A 17,958-nucleotide genomic window follows, 5' to 3' on the forward strand; every position below is an offset into this window, starting at 1 on the left:
ACACTCAGGAATTCTGTGTACCTGGCTAATTTGCTCACTCGTTCTGCGGCTTTAATGATTGAACTCTTATCCAGCTCAGCCTGTCCCAGCTACCTTCAGTCAGAAGCCTGCCATCTAGATAACTGACATGCATTCAGTAAAGCTGTTGGCCATGAGGACCCACTGACTAGCAGGCGCCAGCAACCCCGGCTGGTGTTGCTCATAAGTTAGAGGTAGTTGCTGATACGTTAAAGGTAGTTCCCTTCCTCAGTGAGCATCACTCCCTGGATGGAGGACCAGGGGGTAAAGAAAGAACTTTCTTTCGCCCAGTGAGCTTGTGTAGAGCACTAGAAGGACCCCAGGTGCAGAGATAACTCCACCTGGAGTGGGTTAGGAAGTGAGTTTTTTAAAGTCATATTTTTTTTCCACCAGAAATCATTTTTCAGTGAGTTCTGATTTCTTGGTTCAGTGGCTTTATGACTGTTTCCTCTTCTGTTCATCTGGCACTGATACTGTTCTGGTCCACCAGTTTTCTGCATCAGGAGGAACAGATGTTCTCCGAGTGCCTGTTCTGTGTTGGGAGCCGTCTGAGATGCTGTGTGGATTTCCAGGCAGTGAAAAAGACACAGCCTGGCCCAGTGGATCCTAGCATTGGACAGATCTGTGGCTTTCTCAGAGAAAGAAGTTATCACAACTAAATAGCGCATACGTTTTCTGACTGGAGTCTTAGAACCATCCTAGGTAAAGTGTCTTTTTCAGGAGTTTTTGGATAAAGTAAAGCTAGAAAAATCCAAGGAGTTTCTCAGCTAGGCGAGAGGGAGTGAGGTGGGATGATGAAATGGGGAATTCCAGCATTAAACTTGCCCTATTTGATTCTGTAAAATGACATCTTTTCTAGATTTTAAGGCGTTAGTGAGTTTTTGAGCAGGGATTCCTGATTGGGTTTAAAATCCAGCAAAAAGCTTTGTCATCTCTTTTTCACCCTCAAAATAAAACAACAACATACTAAAAAACACAACACAACAAAACAGAAAGCCCCAGCGTCAAGCATCAGGTTGTTTAGGAGTCTTGGCCTGGAGCTTGGCGCAACCTGCTGAGGTAAGTTTTTTCCCATTGAAAAATCAGGGCAGTTGAGTTTGCTCAGAGCCAGGAGGCTCTGTGGTCCCAAAGCAGGAGTTCAGGCCTTCACCCAATCAAGGTTTCCTGCTGAAATGTGGGGTCCTGCCTTATAGTCCTGCTCCCAGGAAGCCCAACTCCTGGTGAAGGGATAAACCCTGGACAGCAGTAATTAAAGTCCAAAATTGGCCATGGGTACCACCCACGAGAACACCCTAAATGTAGCTTGGTGGAGATTTGAGTTTGGGAGACTGGCCCCAGTTTAGGATTGGGGATGGCAATGTGATCTTTTGCATTAGGCTGGTGGCTCAGACGGTAAGAAGCCTCCTGCAGTGTGGGAGACCTGGGTTTGATCCCTGGGTTGGGAAGATCCCCTGGAGAAGGGAACGGCTACCCACTCCAGTATTCTGGGCTAGAGAATTCCATTTACTGTATATTCCATAGTGTCGCAAAGAGTCGGACACGACCAAGCGACTTGCACTGTAAAGGAGTAGGTAGCTGCGAGGTGGGGCAGGGTGAGGTGGGGGTTGGGTGTAAGCCTTTCATGTTTGGTATATGACACCACCTCAGTTACAACGGAGAGAACTTTTGCTTTCATCTGGCTTTTTGAGGAGAGTGTATTTGAGGAAGGGGGTTTTGAAATGAACTTAGAGATTGTGCACTGTTTCGGGACTCTGCTGTTGAGACCCCAAATCTTTTCTGTCTTCGTTCTGCATAGGTAAGACATTTGCATTTTGTTTCAGATGGTCCGTTTTATTTTTTTTAATTTATTTTTATTTATTTACTGATCGTACCACATGGCAGGCATGTGGATCTTAGTTCCCTGACCAGGGATCAAACCTGTATCCCTTGCATTAGCAGTGTGGAATCTTGACTGCCAGGCAAGTCCTGAGATAGTCCATTATGAAAGAAGGTTGCTAGAAACTTTTGTTTCATTCATGTACCCATTTGATAAATATATGTGAACTTGAGCTTTGTGCCAGATACTGTCCTAGTTTACTGGGTAAATGCAGATGGAGTCAGGTCATTGCCAATGAAGTGCTCACAATCTAGCCAGAGTGACAGACAAGTAAACAGATGTAATCAAGGTACAGTGTGATCTGTTCTAGAAGCATATTTAGATTTCACAGTACAGGATATGCAGTGGAGGGAGTCAAAACAGCTCTGTGTGTGTGTGTTACTTGAATCTGTGTTTTGTTAAATAGTTATTTTGGAGAGTAGTAGAATGTTAAAGCAGTAGGGAACTCAAATCGTATGAGTGCTTGAAACTTTGAATTAAATGGAAAAGTTTTGAGAAGGGAAAACCAGGAGCATGGTAATATATAATAATGTGCCATGTGCTCAGTCGTGTCCAGTTCTTTGTGACCCCAGGGACTGTAGCCCACTAGGCTCCTCTGTCCATGGGATTTTCCAGGCAGGAACACTGGAGTGGGTTGTCATTTCCTCCTCCAGGGGATCTTTCTGACCCAGGGACTGAACCTGTATCTCCCGTGGCTCCTGCATTGCAGGCGGATTCTTTACCCACTGAGCCATCAGGGAAGTCCTATAGTAATATATGTAGTACTTTGAAAAAGTACCTTATTTGAATCAGAAGCCCCTTTGGCGGGGACGTAAGAATGGATAAATGTTTAACTTAGTTGGGTGATAAAAATAATTAGCTTTAGAATACTTCCTATAAAAGGAAATAATAACTAATAAACTTGAGGAATGGCTTCTTTACTGTCTGCTAAAGCAGGAACTGTAAGTTCTTTGTAATCTGTGTAAGACCTGTAATATGTGTAGATTTGGTAGTTGTAAAACCAAACATAAGACGTGTACACATGAGTAGCCTGGCTGCTGTTCTCTGCAGAGGCTTGCAGAGGAGCTGCCACTCAGATGAAGCCATCTGAAAGGCTCCCCATTTGGGTGAGGAGTTTGATTAGCTCAGTGTCCCCAGAGTTCATGAGACTAGTTTCTTAATTTTCCGTTAGCTGGATCAGTTGCTTTCACCTCCCCAGAGCAGTTTCTCCTTTTAGAATCTTGCACAAGGGCAGTCAGTGGTTGTAGATTGCTTGGCAGGTCTGGAGTTAAAAGCTTTAGGTGTTGAGTTGTAGTGGGTGCTGATAGCCCTGTGTGGCCTCCCAGGAGGGAGTTGGTATCAACCTGGCATTCAGCTTGTTGCTCTTAGGAGTCAGGGCTGCTGGGCTTGCAGCTGCGACAACCCCCCACCCCATCCCATCCCCTTCTTTTGGCCACATCATCGGCATGTGGGATCTTAGTTCTCAACCAGGGATCCAGACTATGCTCACTGCAGTGGAAGCGTGGCGTTTTAACCACAGGACCACCAGGGAAGTCCCTGACCACTCTTCTTATGCTTAGATTTTAGAGGTAATTTCAGAGGTGTAAAGGACAAATAACACTATAAAAACACCTTAAGTTATTTTCGTCATTCTAAAAAAAGTTTTTTGAAGCAAAAAATTATTTTTTCAGGGGAAAAATCAGAAAATGAAAATATTCCCCCCATCTTTGGGAAATGGCATGGACTCTACAAACTTGATCACATTTGACCTTTTCAAACAACCTTGTATATGAAGTGGTATTACCTTCCCACTTTCAGAGATGAGAAAGCCAAAGTTCAGAGTACTTGAATCACTGGGCTGACCCAGGAACCTTGGGCATCCTGAGATGGGCTGCATTATGGGGGGCTGTAGTATCTTTGGTGTTCCATAGGACCAGGACTCTATAACCTTGAGTGCTTATAACTTACCAGTGGATAAAGTCTTGTCATTGGAAATTAATTTTTACAATATTCCCTCTAGAGTATGAGCACCTGTTACTCTGCAGGAGAGTGCTTCACATTTGTGCTGGGTCTGTGGCTTCCAAAACCCTTTCCACATCCATGATCTTATTTTGAAACCCAGAGAAAATTCTATAAGGCGGATGGGACAAAGTGATTTTAACCCGTTTTGCAGAGAGAGAAACTAAAAGCTCAAAGCAATTAAGTGGCTTCTTTAGGGCTTGAGCCAAGGCTAGCCTTCATGACGCCCCAAGTCTCGTGCTTTCCTGCCACATCTTGCACCATCCTGACTCCCTCTCATTTATGCTCAATCTCGAAAGCTGTGTGTCAGTAATGGGCATGGGTCAGGTTGAGGAGGAACAAGGTTGTGGGTTCTTAGAGTGACTGACAGAGAAGGCAATGGCACCCCTCTCCAGTACTCTTGCCTGGAAAATCCCATGGATGGAGGAGCCTGGTAGGCTGCTGTCCATGGGGTCGCTGAGAGTCAGACACGACTGAGCGACTTCACTTTCACTTCTCACTTTCATGCATTGGAGAAGGAAATGGCAACCCACTCCAGTGTTCTTGCCTGGAGAATCCCAGGGACGGGGGAGCCTGGTGGGCTGCCATCTCTGGGGTCGCACAGAGTCGGACATGACTGAAGCAACTTAGCAGCAGCAGCAGCAGAGTGACTGAATCATCTTAACACAGTGGGACTAGTGCCAGAGAGAAGATGGACAGGAGATTGTTCTTACGTGTCTGGAATGGTTTGAGAGCTTTTTTGTTCACTGTATTCATTCATTCCCAGTCTGCTACAACATCAGCATTGTGCATTTCCCAGCCTGGTTTCCATTTCTTCTACAGCAGTAAGCTCCTTCTCTCAGTGGTCTCTAGTTTCTCTGCCTCAGCACTGTTGACATTTTGGGCTGGATGGGGAGTGGTCCTGTGCATTGCAGGCTGGTTAGCAGCACCCTTGGCTTCTGCTCACTAGATGTCCATAGCACACCCCCACCCCAAATTGTGGCCACCAAAAATCTCTGCAAACACTGCTGAATGTCCTAAGAGACAAAAGCTCCTAGAGTTGAGGACCACTATTCTAGGACTGGTGAAGCCACACAGGTACAGCTCTAAAGCTTTAGAGGTTGGCCTAGGGGGAGGGATCTTAAAGAGCAGAGCCGGGAACACCTGTTAGAGTGTTTTTTTTTTTCATTTTAAAATTTATTTTGTTGAAGTATGGTTGATTTACAGTGTTTATTCGTTTCTGCTGTACAGCAAAGTGATTGATACCTATATACATTCCTTTTCATATTCTTTTCCATTATGCTTTATCACAGGGTATTGAATGAAAGGAGGGCTTCCCAGGTGTCTCAGTGGGTAAAGAATCTGCCTGCAGTGAAGGAGCCACAGGAGACACGGGTTCAATCCCTGGTCGGGAACATCCCCTGGAGAAGGAAATGTCAACCCACTCCAGGATTCTTGCCTAGAAAATCCCATGGATAGAGGAGCCTGGTGGGCTACAGTCCATGGGGTCACAAAGAGTTGGTTTGTGATAGTTGATTTACAGCGTTTATTAGTTTCTGCTGTACAGAAAAGTGATTGATACATTTATACATACATTCTTTTTTATATTCTTTTCCATTATGTCTTTTCACAGGGTATTGAATGTAGTTCCCTGTGCTATGCAGTAGGATCTTGTTTATGCATCCTGTATACAATACTTCGCGTCCACTAGTTCCAACTCCCAGTCCTTGCCTCCCACCCCCCCCCCCCCCCCGCACTGTTTTGGCACCCGTAAGTCTGTTCTCTAGGTCCGTAAGTCTTTTTTGTTTCGTAGATAAGTTCCTTTGGGTCATATTTTAGGTCCCACGTATGAGTGATACTGTATGGTATTTGTCTTCGTCCTGCTTCATTTCCTATGATGATCCCTAGGTCCATCCATGTTGTGTATACGTATATACCACATCTTTACCCATTCATCTGTTGACAGACCTTTAGGTTGCATCCTTGTCTTGGCTATTGTAAATAGTGCTGTTGAACACAGGGGTGCGTGTATCTTTTTGGATTATAGTCTGGTCTGGGTATATACCCAGGAGTGGGATTCCTGGATCATATGGCCCCTCTATTTGTAGTTTTTCGAGAAACAACCGAACTGTTTGCATTAGTGGCTGCACCAATTTACATTCCCACCAACAGTGCAGGAGGCTTTCCTTTTCTCCGCATTCTGTCCAGCACTTGTTGTTTGTAGATGTGTGTGTATGTGTGTGTGTGTCTGTAGATTTTTAACGATGGTCATTCTGAATCATTGTAGTTTTCGTTTGCCTTTCCTGTTAGACTATCTTTTTGTTGTTCTGCTGAGGAAACCGAGGTTTGGAGATGGCTCAGGGCCTCCTGGCTCTGCTTTCTGGGAGTGTAGTTAGTATCAGGATCTGGACCTGAATCCTTCCCCACCAGGACTCTTTCATCATCCCAGAGACCCTCAGTCTTTTCAGATTGGAGGACCCTTATCTAGTTCCAAAAAATATTTGGTACGGTCATGTGATAATAGTTGTGCTTTTAGTACCCATTAATTAAGAAGGTACATTATTCCCTTCAACTAGTATTTATTGAATACCGGCTGTTTTGTGTCTTTATCCTAGGACTGTGTCTGAGATGAATGGTAGAAGGTGGGGAGGTGGTGGTTGCTTTAGTTATTGTGCAATATATCCATCGTTCAGTGTGCAGAGAGTGCTGGGTCGGCGCATTCACAGAGCAGCGGAGTGATACCTGTCAACCCCACGGGCCCACACCCGTAGGCCGGGAGCCAGTTGACGCATTATACTGTGCGATTTGAGAGAACAGCAGGCCTCAGACTCCAGGCTCTTCTGAAACCATGAGTTGATAGCCACACTTGAGCTGGAAATCTCACACTCTGCGGAAATAAAAAGCGAGCGGCTACCCAGTGTCCTCATTGCAGCCCTCTCACAGCTCTCCGTGGGGCATTGGTGACACTAGAAGGGGCTTTGGCTGGAGACAAGCTTTAAGTTCTTAGCATTAGTTGGTCAATGGGGCGTGGGCCTAAGGGGCCTTTAAAATAATGGCCTTGTACTTGAGAATGTGTGTTTCCAAAGCCTCTCATCTCAGGCACTCAGCTTCTCTGACAAGAATTATTGCTCTTATTTCAGAGATAAGAGGCAGAGAGGCCAGGCCACACAAATGGTCCCTACTCCCAGATTTAGGAGCTGGCACTCTAGTTGGCATCCCAGGATGTAGCTGTTTGTTTCTGTCAGATGATGATGGAAAAGGGTAGTTAAATTAAGTTCCACCCAATTTGGCCAACATTTTGAGTGTTCTGTGAAAGACTCCATGTGAAGGGACTCTACAGGACCCAGCTGAATGGGGCACAGATGAAGGGCTTGGGGACAGGGAGGGGGTTAGGGTCATTCCAGGCAGAGGGTATTGTGGGATCCAGGGTCCTGAGATTAGCCTATGCCATGTGAGGGGTGGGAGGGGTAGGAGGATTATGGGGTATGGGTGGGGGGTGGGGGGTGGGGGTGGCCCCGGGTGGAGTAAGAGTTGGAAAGGTAAGCTGTGGCTTCCCTGAGGAGACCCTGGATGCCAAGCTGAGGAATCTGTGTTATTGACTTTAGTGGGGCAGATACCCTAGAGACACATTCTGTCTGGAGAGCAGTTTGGTGGGGCCTAGCAGTCCGTGGGGTTGCAAAGAGTCGGACACGACTGAGCAACTGAACTGAGAACTGAGCGGCCATGTTTCCCCAGCACCTGGCGAGGTTTCCCACCAGTAGACTTTCTGCCCATTATTACTTGAGAGAATGAGGCAGGTAGAGCGGCTGTTGCCTTATAGCAGGGGACACATGGCTCACCACCCTTTTTCTCCGTTAACTTCTTCCTGGTTTCCCTTCTGCTTTTCCCGAAGCCCAGCACACCCTAGGCAGCTGGATAGAGGCAGAATAGCAACTTTTTATTCCACTCTGAGCGAATCTCAGGTTACATGCCGAAGGTAAGCAGGCACATAAATATTTCCTGCCTAAACTAGCTCAACCCAGCCTCCTTTATTTAATCAGGTCGTTTGCTGCTTCATATAGTGCATTTCACCCTAGCTGCCTGGCTGGCTCACTCAGTTAGTTGTGATCTTTGCTATTATTTAATCTTCTCTGTATATTTATCTTTGAGCTAAAAGAGAGCTGGTGACTCCCTTGGCTGATGACAAGGACCTCTGTTTATGAGGCCATATACTTCAAGTTCAGCCTGGACTCTTCTCTCCTAGTCACAAAAATCTGAGAACTAACTGTTTTTTTCCCCCTTTTGTTTGCTGAGCTCCTGGACTTCTGTTAGTTTTCCTGTTCCCTGGGTGCTGCCTTCGTGCAGGATGGTCGAACTGAGCCCTAGGACTTAAAGCAGCCTGGTTCTAGTTTTGACTCTGTCAGCTGGTATCTTTGGGCGAGTCCTGCCCAACTCTCGGCCTTTGTTTTCTCAACAATAAAACTAGAAGGACAGATTAAATGAATGCTAAGGTTCTTTCCTGCTCTAACATTCTCTGAGTCAACAAGTGCCGTATTACAGCAATCCTCCAGAGAACCAGATGTTCCAAGCAGTTTTGCTGTGTAAAAAGATGGAGTAGCTCAGCATTCGTTTCATGTGTTAACAGCGTGCGTTCCTCCCTGCTCATTGTAAAAGTTGGGGAAGCTATAGACTATTTTGTAAAAGGTCATTTTCCATTTCAGTTCTCTAGTTCAGACACCAGAGCTGCATAATGGCATTTAGCTGCTCCCCTGAGACTCCATCCAGGCAATAGGCACAGACGCCGGAGGGCATCTCTCCTCGTCTGGATCAGTAGCCTCCCTCTGACTAGACTGCCAGCTTTTGGGCAAATCAGAGCCACAGGTTTCTTCTGGGGCTTAAGCAGGTTCAAGTTCGGCTGGACAAAAACTCGGCGCTGACCAGTTAAGCATATTGAGAGTGCTCCCTTGCAGTAGGACTTGACTTCCTCACTGACCCAGCTTTGAGGCCATGGAATGTAGGGGACTTGTCTCCTGTGTGAGGGGAGTGGAGAGAAGAACCAGCTACCAAGAGTGGCCTGACTTGACTCACTTAAATTAAATCTGCTCTTGAGGATTGCAGTTGTAGATGATGCTGGGGGTCTTGGGAAGAGCCATGGCCTTCTCTGCAAAGGCGTTCTGTGCTTAGTGTAAATCTGCTACCGCCACAAGCAGCTACGCCTCTTAGGAATATGGAAGACATTTACTTACCTGGTTCTAAATTAAGGCCTTCAAAACCTCAAGTCTCTACCAGTGCCCATTAAAACAGTTCTCTCCCTTTTATTAACTTCCACACTACATTCCTGTCTCCTAAACAGCTCTGGAGGATCACACAACTTTAGAACTCTTCTGTCTTGTATACAGAGGGGCGTCCCAGGCCCAGAGAGTTTGGTGACCAGTTGAAAGTGACGTCGCTCTTGAAAGCCCACCCGGGACTGGAATCCACAGCTTCTGTCTCCTCGTTGCAGTGAGTTGTGCCTCACTGCTTCTCAGCAAATGCTGTGGTGGCATGTGCCCAGCCCTGCCAGAATGATCCTGAAAATAAAGTTGCCATGCAAGAAAGCCAGCTAACAGGCACGGTGGAGCAGACAGCTGCTATTTTGAAGGGTTTTTTTCTTTTGAGTTATAACTGGCTGTTGGTGGTTTTGTGGGCTGCCTGGAGGATCCAGATCTCAGGGTCTTGTTGCTACATTCCTGACACTCTGTGTAGCCCCGCTGTCTTTCCTGCCTCTCAGGGTGCTCCTGTGCAAGGGGTCTGAACAGTCCCTACCTCTGGCCCATTTTGCAGACTCTGGAGGACTAGGAAGTCTATAAAGAGACCTAGGAAAGAGTTGGCATACAAATAGCAATTTTTGGTGCTTCTTGACTTTTTTTTTCTTTTGATTGAGGTATAATTTATTTATGGTGAAGTGACAGGTCTGAAGTGGACTGCTTAGTGAATTTTTACACACGTATGTGCCCATGTGACCACCACCCAGATCAAGATACTGAACACTCAGCACTCAGGCAGTCTCGCTCTCATAGGGTCTCAGGACCTGAGACGAGAGCGGTGTCTGTTTACCTGCAGGAGTCTCGGAGGCCGTTCTGTTTTCCTTCTGCTGCTCACTCGGCGTCTGTTTTCCTAAGCACCTGGTAGGGCAGGGTTCTGTGCTGGGAGTATAGACAGCAGTAAGTGTGGTCCTGTCTCGGCTCACAACCCGTCAGGGGTTATAGAATCCAAGGGACAGAGAGAAAGGCTGTGAGAGACAGTGGAGGAGGGAGGCTGACGCTTGCTGCGGGGGGAGAGGTTGTGTGTATTCTGTAGATGCAGATGGTTACCCACTTCCCTTACTATCTAGAAATACAGGAAAGGGGCCAGATTATAGACTTTCAGTCTCTTCTCACCCAGTTGTTTACATTCTCAGGCCATGCTGGGAACTTGGAGAGGTGCAGGCTCAGCTGAAAATCCCCGTCTGTGGGGTTTGCTCAGCTTTACCTTCTCTGCTGAGAAGCAGGGGAGAGTTCAGCAGTGTGGAAGAAAGCAAAACCAAGAGGGACCCCCACCCCTGCCCGCCGACTTCTTTGGCCTTAGGCTCTTTAGGAGCTGACTTCCCTTCTCTCTTCGGTTTTAAGACTCGTAAGGCCACAAGTCTTACGTGAGTTAATGTTGATTTTGACCTGAATTTCTCTGCCCACTTTGGTTGAATAGTTAAAACATAGACATTTTCTGTCTCTTAAACAGACTTTTCTGATCTTTTTTCATGTGTGAGGAACAAGTTTTTGTTCTGTCTTAATTATTAGTAAAGGCGTATGGCTCTGGTTGACAGGAAGGCAGAAGGTCATTCCAAAGTAGACACAAGGTGATTCTTTTCTTTAAAGAGTTCTTGAAGCAGTGAAGACCAACACCTGAGACATGGTCATCATGACGAGATAACACGTTAGGACATCTGCATGTGACGGGGCTGTATCTTGGTCCATGTGTAAACAGTAGGGAAGAAGGAGGGCAGAAGCCTTAGTCTGACTGAAACTTGTTCAGGTTCTGATGAATTACTGTGTCTTGGAAATATAAGAGACTTGGATCAGGGGTCCCCAGCCCCCAGGCCACGGACCTGGTACCAGTCCGAGGTCTGTTAGGAACTAGGCCACACAGCGGGAGGAGAGCAAGCAAACGAAGCTCCATCTGTGTATACAGCCACTCCCCATTGCTTGCATTACCACCTGAGCTCTGCCTCTGGTCAGATCAGTGTCGTGGGCATTGGATTCTCATCGAAGCACAAACCCTACTGTACTTGAATCATCCCAAAACCACCCCACCCTACTGTCCATGGAAAAATTGCCTTCCGTGAAACCAGTTCCTGGTGCCAAAAAGGTTAGGAACCTTTGACTTAGATCATCTGTGTCTTTTCTGCACCCTCATTTTAAAGATGGAGAAACTAATTTGACCAGAGCTGGAACCAGAGCCAGGTTTCATATCTGGTGGCATACGAAGATGTTCTCGAGGAGTGAGTGTTCAGCAGGACTTGAAAGAAAGCTTGGCTGAAAGAGGGTGGCAGTGATGCAGTGAACAGAGTGGCAGGAGCATTGGGTGGTTCCCCACATTTGGAGTCAGAGAACCAAAGTGCCGAGGCCGATGGGAGGTAAGAGTGAAGAGGCAGCCGGCCATCTCTGGGGAGGGCCCAGGAGCCCCATAGCATGGGGACTTGGGGCTATGGTGGTCGTGATTAAGGATATTAATTGGCTGGAGAATCTCTAGTGTTTCTCCTTCTTACCTTTTTGTTTTCTGAGTGACTACTTGGGGACACTTGAGGTACATATTGCTTTCCTTGACAGGAAGCTTGCTTTTTGACATTCCTTTCTTTGCATTCTTTTCTAAATAATCAGACTATAATCTAGAACTGTCATATATTTTTCAGGGAATAGAAATGATCTTCAGGTTCTGCTAATTCTGTGCACTTTAGAGTAGATCCTCCAGTTTTGTTATTCTCAGTCATATGTATGGTTACAAGCTACAGTGTTGAAGAGAGAAGACCAGATAGCAAACCCAGGAACCTTTTTTGGTGGTAAATTATACGTAACATAAAATTTACCATGTAGACCATTTTCAAGTGTACTGATTTGTGGCATTAAGTACATTGACTTTGTTGCGGCAGGTCTGTTTTTACTTTTCAAATTTTGGTTGGCCAGGATTAACCATTCAACAGAAAGGTGCTCAAATTTGATGTCTGCCATTAAGAGAAGCTCTCTGAGTATCTGTGTCCTTATCTATAAAATTGAAGGAATAATGATAGTAATAAGAACTTTGGAGTCAGACAAACTGTGTTTCAATTCAGGCTTCATTACTGTCTTTTTTTTTTTTTTAAATACAGTTATTTGTTTATTTTGGCTCTGTTGGGTCTTCATTGCTGTGCAGGCTTTTCTCTATTTTCAGAGAGTGGCGGGTACTCTCCTTGCATTACTCGGGCTTTTCACTGCGATGGCTTCTCTTGTTGTACAACATGGGCTCTAAGGCTTATAGACTTCCGTAGATGCAGCCCGTGGGCTCGTAGTTGTGATGCAGGGGCCCAGTTGCTCTGTGGCATGTGGGATCCTCCTGGAACAGGGATTGAGTCTGTGTCCCCTGCATTGGCAGGGGGACTCAACCCTTGGACTACCATGGAAGCCCTCAGGTTCCCTTATTTTCTAAGTGCAGTCTTGGGGAAGGTACTTAGCTTTCTGAGTCTCTTGTTTCCACTCTGTCCATTTTGAAGGGGAAAGGAAGGAAGGTTTACTGAACATCCACTATAAAGTATCATGCTACACAAGTATCTTGTATGTGCTGCCTCGGTGCCCAGTTAGATGCACATGTTACTATTCTCATTTGACGCATATGGACTGTGAACCTCAGAGAGGTTAAGTGACTTGCCCAAGGTCACCTGCTTAATCAGTCTTAGAAAGAGCCTTTTAGAAGTGATTGTCATGGTACTTTCTGAAATGGGATTTTTTTTCCTCATACAGATTCCGATTCAGTTCATTTTTGCTGAGTCTCTCTCAGGTGATAGGCATGGTTGGTTCATGCCAGGATTATTTTATTGTCTTATTACCATTTTATAAATGAGGAAATGAAGGCTCACCCAGGGTCACTCAGACTGTAAATGATGGAGCCATGCCTTACTCCTACTACGAGCCCATGGGCCGCATCTACTGAAGTCTATGCACCCTAGAGCCTGTGCTCTACAAGAGAAGCCACTACAACAAAAAGCTCGAGTACTGCAAGTAGAGAATAGTCCCCCACTCTCTGAAAAGCCCACACAGCAATGAAGACCAGGCACAGCCAAAAATAAATAAATAAATATGTCTAAAAAAAAAGAGCGAGAGAGAAAGTGATGAAGCCTGTACTCAGGATGGCCTGACTGTGGCCCAGTTGCTTCAAGCAGTTGTTGATAAAAGTGAATTTCATTCCAGCATTAGAAATTGGCTTGTCCCAAGAAGTTAATTGCAATGAGATTTGACTTGAGTCACAAAATAATAAAAGGTGTTGGAGTGGGGCTGGGTATAAGGAAGAGGCCTTCTCAGCCGTTATTAGCGTGTCTGTTCAGAAGCTTTGCAAAGAACAGAAGTAGAGAAGCTATCATTCTTTGTCTTATATTCTCAGGAGGTTGGAACTAGAGACAGATTCCTTCTTTCCTCTCTCACTGACCTTGGGAGGTAAACCTCTGGGGGTCTGGCAAGGATAAAATTCGTATTAGAGCTTGCTCCCAAAGTTTTCAAGATCTCAGGCTGTCGTTAGGGGTTTTAGGGCTTCCCTTGTGACTCAGCTGGTAAAGAATCCACCTGCAATGCTGGAGACCTGGGTTTGATGCCTGGGTTGGGCAGATCCCCTGGAGAAGGGAAAGGCTACCCACTCCAGTATTCTGGGCTGGAGAATTCCATGGGCTCTATAGTCCATGGGGTCACAATGAGTCGAACATGACTGAGTGACTTTCACTTCACTTCACTGAGTCCTTTGAGGTAGTTCTCAATTTTTTTTTAGCAACTGGACATCATTCAAATAAACTCTTATGGAGAAGCAATGATGGCAGGTCCTTGGGCAGTTTAAATCCTGGCTTGGTAGAAAATATTTGGTTGTTTGACAAGCTTCTAAACATTTTCCTTAAGCCCAGGGGTCCTAGAAAACCACCGACGGAGGCAGAGTAACTGCCCAGACTGCAGGCATTGCTTCCTCGTCATTCATTGAAATGACACATGGGCTTGAATACCTCTCCTATGCCAGGGGCTGTGCCCAGGAGGTTCATTGGGCTGTCTAGGGGCATGTCAGCTATAGCACAGTGTTAGGGATTTTGAGCAGCCTTCAGCAAGAGTCTGTGCAGGAGCATGCAGGGGAAGGGTCCTAGCCTGGCTGGAGCGAGGGCATGGGGGCATTGGTGGTTGGGTGACAAACTAGTGCCTGGGGGCTTCCCTGGTGGCTCAGTGGTAAAGAATCCTCCTGCCAATGCAGGAGACATGGGTTTGATCCCTGGTCTGGGAAGATCCCATATGCTGCAGAGCAGCTAAGCCCATGTGCCACAACTACTGAGCCTGCGCTCTAGAGCCCGGGAGCCACAACTGCTGGAGCCCATGCGCCCTAGAGCCCATACTCTGCAACAAGAGAAGCCACCGCAATGAGAAGCCTGCATGCCGCAACTAGAGAGTAGCTCCTGCTCACTGCAACCAAAGGAAAGCCCACAGAGCAGTGAAGACCCAGTACAGCCAAAAATAAATAAATTAATTAATTAAAAAAAAAGAAGAAGCTGCTGCTGCCTGGACAGTACTGTAAGACCAGTGGAGGATAGCCAGATGATGCATGAGAAGAGCATCTGGGGAGAACTGGAAGCCTAAGGAGGCTGCAGAGAATGAAAGTCAGTATCATGTTTTCTTGGCAGGGGAGTGAAATGCTAGAGTCTGTGTTTGGCAAGGCCACTGGTGACAAGTGATGAAGGGACCAGTGAGGGGCACAGCCTGGCAACCCCTAATCCCACAGGGTCCTGCCCTGGACACAGTGCTCTTGCTCTTGGGTCTTCATTGCTCCAGCTGCTGGGGACGGGGATGGGGGTGAGGGCCTTCCCTCGGTATGCTGAGGAGCCAGGAGCTGTGGCTTAGGCCAATGATCTGTGTGTGGGCAGAGGGGCTTTCTGAGTCCCTAAGGAGGGAGAAGCTGAAGTTGCCTTCTGTGTTCTGGCCTTGATTCAGGTTGGCTCGAATTGGGAGGGGTGGCAAGTGACTATGGGAGAGGAGGTGGGGACTGCTGACCAACTAGCTTCTTAGTTAGGGAGAGTGAGTGTAGAAATAAGAGGCAGGAGACAGGTCTTTAATCAAATTCTAGCCATATCCCTGTGACCCAGGTGGCTGGCAGGTTGCATGTAGGGGAAGAAATGGCCCTGTCTTCTTGAGATGCACTTCAACTCCACTTCCCTTTTGCCCTGAGATCCTCAGAATCTTCACTGTATGCATCTCCCCACCATAGGACAGGATCTGTGATTGAAAGAAAAGAGAGGAGGGAGGTTCCCATCCTGGAAGGTAAGGTGAAAGTGAAGTCGCTCAGTCGTGTCCGACTCTTTGCAACCCCATGGACAATAGCCTACCAGGCTCCGCCGTCCATGGGATTTTCCAGGCAAGAATACTGGAGTGGGCTGACCTTATATCATCCAAACAGAACACTTATGAGAGTGGAAGGGGATGCCATTAATATTTACTGTGGTACAACAGATATAAACTGGGACTGTCCCAGGAAAGCCAGAAACTTATGATAACCTAGTTCTCTCTCTCTCTCTCTCTCTCTCTCTCTCTCTCACACACACACACACACACACATATGTTCCTGAGGGCAGAGGAGAGCTAGAAGAAAATGTCAGTTCTGTTGTTATCTTTATGGAGGCAATAAGATCTGTGCAGAGACTATTGCAGTGGTAAAGGTATGGAGGAAATTCAGGGCAGTAGGGCTGGGAGGTGAAATAGTAAGGAAGTTGACCTACAGAACTTGGTGGCCCAGGGGTTCTGCTTTGGGAATATCTGTCTCTTTTTGCTCTAGCTCCCTCATATTAACTCTTTGGGAGTCATGGGTCCTTTCAAAAATATAGTAAGTGCCTCAGAAAACTGTGCATACAATATATATGGGAAATTTTGCATGTTGTGTTAGGGATTCTGGAATCTAGGTTGAGAATAGAATCCCTGTTCCAGCTTCTCTCCCCTTGCTTTTTTTCTGTTCTACTTCATTTTTTGAGTGGGCCAGTCAGTTTTTAGTTGCTGGTGAGGGGGAACTTGTTGAGTTATGACTGTGGGGAAGGGCAGGATGGACCTGGTCTCTTTCTGCTGATTATTGATTTACTGACTGATTTTCTGTGAATCTGGGCCATGGCCGAAGGCTGCTCTGGCTTATCTCTTTGGATCCTGGGTGTAAAAGAATCTCTACCTGCATTCTACCTTTGTTTCTCTCCTTTGGAATCTCTTAGCAGATTTTGGAAAAGGAATCTGATTGGCTGCTTGGGTCATGTGCTCATGACTAGATCAATCTCTGTTTTGGAGGCCGGGGCTGTTCTGCAGCCCAGTTTGCATCACAAACCTATGCCATGCCTATGGCCAGGGAGGCAGGGTCTGTTTGCAAAGGCTTGGAGTTTGAGGGGGTTGGTCTTTAGGAAAATAACCACACCTGCACTTTTCTCGCGGTCCCTGGTAGAGCTCACTGCTGGTCCTCATCCATTTTTTCCCCAGCCCCAGTAGGGCTTGTGGAGGACTGAAGACCTGGGTTCTGGTCCTAGGCCCGCCCCTGCACCAGGCTTGGGTTCAGCAGGGGTTTACTAAGTACTTACTCTGTGCCTAAATATCCCTTGGCCTTAGTTTCCTCCTCTGTGCAAACAAGGTTGGATTTATTCCCCAAGAATGTGTTTGTCCAGCCATCAATCCCTCACTGAACACCTACTGTGTACCAAGAATACTGAGGTGACAAGAGACAGTCCCTCCTCCCAGGGACTAGTTGAATAACAGGCAGTTTGAGGGACTTCCTTGGTGGTTCAGAGGTGGAGAATCCGCCCTCCAATGCAGGGGACTTGGGCTCGATCCCTGCTTGGAAAACTAAGATCCCACAGGCCTCAGGCAACTAAGGCTGTGTGCCACAACGAGAGAAGGCCGCGTGTCACAAGGCAGAGCCTGCGTGCCACAGTGAAGACCCAGCGCAGCCCCCCCAAAAAAATTACAGGGAGCATACAAATGGAGATATTTTCATAGGGTTCCAGGACTCTGAGGTTCTGTGCCCCTGAGATTGTCTTTTTCCAGAAAGGCATCAGCTTCCTGTGGCTCCCCTTGCCCTCCATCCCTTGCTGTCATTTGGGTAAGAAAAGTGGTTTGTCTTTATAACCGTCTTGTGTGCCTCTGATTCTAAAAGGAGAAAAAGCTGGTTTGGTGTTCTCTCTTGCTTGGGAGAAACCCTGAAAAGTGGTTTTCTGTTGGCATTCCCTCCCTCCCCACACAGCCCCCTCACTGTCCCACTAAAGCCCCCAGCCCTCTGTTGTCATCTCAGTTGCCAGGGTGCCATCATGCTTGCTCCAACAGAAGGGGCTCTTGTTGGCATGGGTCCAGCTGGAAGCAAAGGAAAAAAAGCCAGCTGGAAAAGAAACATTTCATTCTGGCCTGGGAAAGGAAACCAAGGGCAGGCTCTGCTTCCCCCCTGTCCCAGCCAAGAACCTGGTCCCCCAGAGTAAGCCCACCTGGTGGATACTGGGAGGAGCTCCACAGTGAGTGCCTTCACTCCACTGACTGGACCAGACCACAGTGGCAGTGCTGGGCATCATGAAGTTGTTCTTAGCAAGTGTCTACTATTTTAAATATATCTGCCTTTCCACATCTGTGGGTGAGGAGGAAACTGGCCATTTTATTTAAGTTACTTCTTTTTGTTTATTTTGATTAGATAGTCATGTAAATGGTATATAGTTTTTAAAGTGCATCCTCTGCCCCAGCCATGCAGTGCCCCTCCATGAGGCAACTGATTTAAAAAAAGCCCAGAAATAGTCTGGGCAAATTATAAGCATATACCTGTATTTATAATTTTCCTGACACATATGCACAAATGGTAGCAATTCAGGTTAC

The 17,958-nt window shown here is 46.7% G+C and overlaps 1 protein-coding gene across 1 annotated transcript in view; it reads left to right on the forward strand.

Moving 5' to 3' along the window:
- The window catches only part of CHMP4B (charged multivesicular body protein 4B), a 44,647-nt gene that overhangs the window by 9,191 nt on the left and 17,498 nt on the right, over window positions 1-17,958 (forward strand). The window lies entirely within an intron of this gene.

This window comes from Bos javanicus, chromosome 13 (assembly GCF_032452875.1).
Source record: "Bos javanicus breed banteng chromosome 13, ARS-OSU_banteng_1.0, whole genome shotgun sequence".
In the NCBI taxonomy this organism is placed as follows: Eukaryota; Metazoa; Chordata; class Mammalia; order Artiodactyla; family Bovidae; genus Bos; species Bos javanicus.